Below are 3,094 nucleotides of genomic sequence, written 5' to 3'. Positions count from 1 at the left end.
AACGGTGATCCCCGTTAATGACCGGCTGTGTCAGCCGGTCCCTAACGGAATGGGGAGTCGACCGTGTGCTAGAGCATGTCGCCGGTACACGGCGATACACATATGTGCACCGTGTACCGGAGAGATGCACTCGCAGGTCCTACATGACGCGTCATAGTCATGTGACCAGTCTGTAGCCAATGAGATAATAGCCACGTGACTGGTCACATGGCTATTTTGACGTCACGATAGGTCCTGCATCTCTGCTGGAAGTGCCGGTCACGGGAGGATTCAGCGATCATCGGATGGAATAGCGGCAGGAGACAGAGTGCAGAAGGGATCGCGGGGACCGGTAAGTGTTATGGCAATGTTTATTAACTGTTTGTGTACATTTATCATGCATTTTTATGTGTTTGTGATTGCCTCCCATTATAGCCTATTGCTTCGAGTTCGGTTCGTCGAACGTTCGACGAACCGAACTCGAACGGGACCCCCGTTCGGCGAGCCGACCTCGAGCCGAACCGCGACCGGTTCGCTCATCTCTAGTCAATAGTCTCTTCCTGTTTTTGAAAAATTAGGAAATACAAACATTTTCTACATTCATGTCATCAACGGAACCACTTAAACCTCCTGAAAAAAGTTGAAGCCAAATTCCCACACAGTGTCTGAAAGAGTCATCTTTTAAAATTTTACAAGAAAGAAATCTTCTGAACAATATTGTGATGACGAGAATTTTTGGGAATCCAGATCTGACCATTATAACTTAAAATCACCTCGACATCACCAACAATTTGGTCTTTCTACATATGAAGAAACATGGTCCTCAACTAGATTCTGAATGTGAAATGTAAACCTTTCTTCCTAATAGTAATATGTTAACTCATTCTTGTTTTTGTAGTTTTGGAGTATAGCTAAAAGAATAAAAAAGTCTATACAAATGATATAGAAAAATTTTCCAATCTTTATCAAACAAGCATTTTTCTAAATGAACTGTTCCTAGCAAAAATAAACTGACATATGTTTCTAACTTTATCTTTTGATGTAACATTCATGTGCCTGACTCATAGAATCACAAAGATGATAATTTCTAGATTCCGATCTTAAACTGGAAATCCCTGAATATTAAGATTAAGCTGCTCAATCATCCTTGTTTATGTCGTTTTATGAAGGTGCGTAAAAGTAGTTACTTTCTGGAACATCTAATGGTAAAAAAACAAATAAAATTCAGATTTAATCTTGTCAAATACTTATCTTACAGCTTACCTCGTGGCACAACGGTAGCGCGTCTGATTCCGGATCAGAAGGTTGCGTATTCATATCACGTCGGGGTCAATAGTCTGTTCCTATTTTTGAAAAATTAGGAAATACAACCATTTTCTACAATCATGTCATCAACGGAACCACTTAAACCTCCTGAAAAAAGTTGAAGCCATATTTCCACACAGTGTCTGAAAGAGTCATCTTTTAAAATTTTACAAGAAAAAAATCTTCTGAACAATACTGTGATGACAAGAATTTTTGGGAATCCAGATCTGACCATTATAACTTAAAATCACCTCGACATCACCAACAATTTGGTCTTTGTATATATGAGGAAAAGTGATCCTCAACTAGATTCTGAATGTGAAATGTAAACCTTTCTTCCTAATAGCAATATGTTAACTTATTCTTGTTTTTGTAGTTTTGGAGTATGGCTAAAAGATTAAAAAAGTCTATACAAATGATATATAAAAATTTTCCAACCTTTATGAAACAAGCATTTTTCTAAATGAAATGTTCCTAGTAAAAAAAAAAAGACATATGTTTCTAACTTTATCTTTTGATGTAACATTCGTGTGCCTGACTCATGGAATCACAAAGATGATAATTTCTAGATTCCGATCTTAAACTGGAAATCCCTGAATATTAAGATTAAGATGCTCAATCATCCTTGTTTATGTCGTTTTATGATGGTGCGTAAAAGTAGTTACTTTCTGGAACATCTAATGGTAAAGAATCAAATAATATTCAGATTTAATCTTGTCAAACACTTATCTTTCAGCTGACCTCCTGGCGCAACGGTAGCGCGTCTGAATCCAAATCAGAAGGTTCCGTGTTCAAATCATGTCGGGGTCAATAGTCTGTTCCTGTTTTTGAAAAATTAGGAAATACAACCATTTTCTACATTCATGTCATCAACGGAACCACTTAAACCTCCTGAAAAAAGTTGAAGCCATATTTCCACACAGTGTCTGAAAGAGTCATCTTTTAAAATTTTACAAGAAAGAAATCTTCTGAACAATACTGTAATGACAAGAATTTTTGGGAATCCAGATCTGACCATTATAACTTAAAATCAACTCGACATCACCAACAATTTGGTCTTTGTATATATGAGGAAACATGGTCTTCAACTAGATTCTGAAAGTGAAATGTAAACCTTTCTTCCTAATAGCAATATGTTAACTCATTCTTGTTTTACTAGTTTTGGAGTATGGCTAAAAGATTAAAAAAGTCTATACAAATAATATATAAAAATTTTCCAATCTTTATGAAACAAGCATTTTTCTAAATGAAATGTTCCTAGCAAAAAAAAAAATGACGTATGTTTCTAACTTTATCTTTTGATGTAACATTCGTGTGCCTGACTCATGGAATCACAAAGATGATAATTTCTAGATTCCGATCTTAAACTGGAAATCCCTAAATATTAAGATTAAGATGCTCAATCATCCTTGTTTATGTCGTTTTATGATGGTGCGTAAAAGTAGTTACTTTCTGGAACATCTAATGGTAAAGAATCAAATAATATTCAGATTTAATCTTGTCAAACACTAATCTTTCAGCTGAACTCGTGGCGCAACAGAAACGCGTCTGAATCCAGATTAGAAGGTTGCATGTTCAATTCACGGCGGGGTCAATAGTCTGTTCCTGTTTTTGAAAAATTAGGAAATACAACCATTTTCTACATTCAGGTCATCAACGGAACCACTTAAACCTCCTGAAAAAAGTTGAAGCCATATTTCCACACAGTGTCTGAAAGAGTCATCTTTTAAAATTTTACAAGAAAAAAATCTTCTGAACAATACTGTGATGACAAGAATTTTTGGGAATCCAGATCTGACCATTATAACTT

This window comes from Anomaloglossus baeobatrachus, chromosome 4 (genome assembly GCF_048569485.1).
Source record: "Anomaloglossus baeobatrachus isolate aAnoBae1 chromosome 4, aAnoBae1.hap1, whole genome shotgun sequence".
Classification (NCBI taxonomy): domain Eukaryota; kingdom Metazoa; phylum Chordata; class Amphibia; order Anura; family Aromobatidae; genus Anomaloglossus; species Anomaloglossus baeobatrachus.
The sequence above is the reverse complement of the archived record's forward strand: the minus strand, read 5'-3'. Positions refer to the sequence as shown.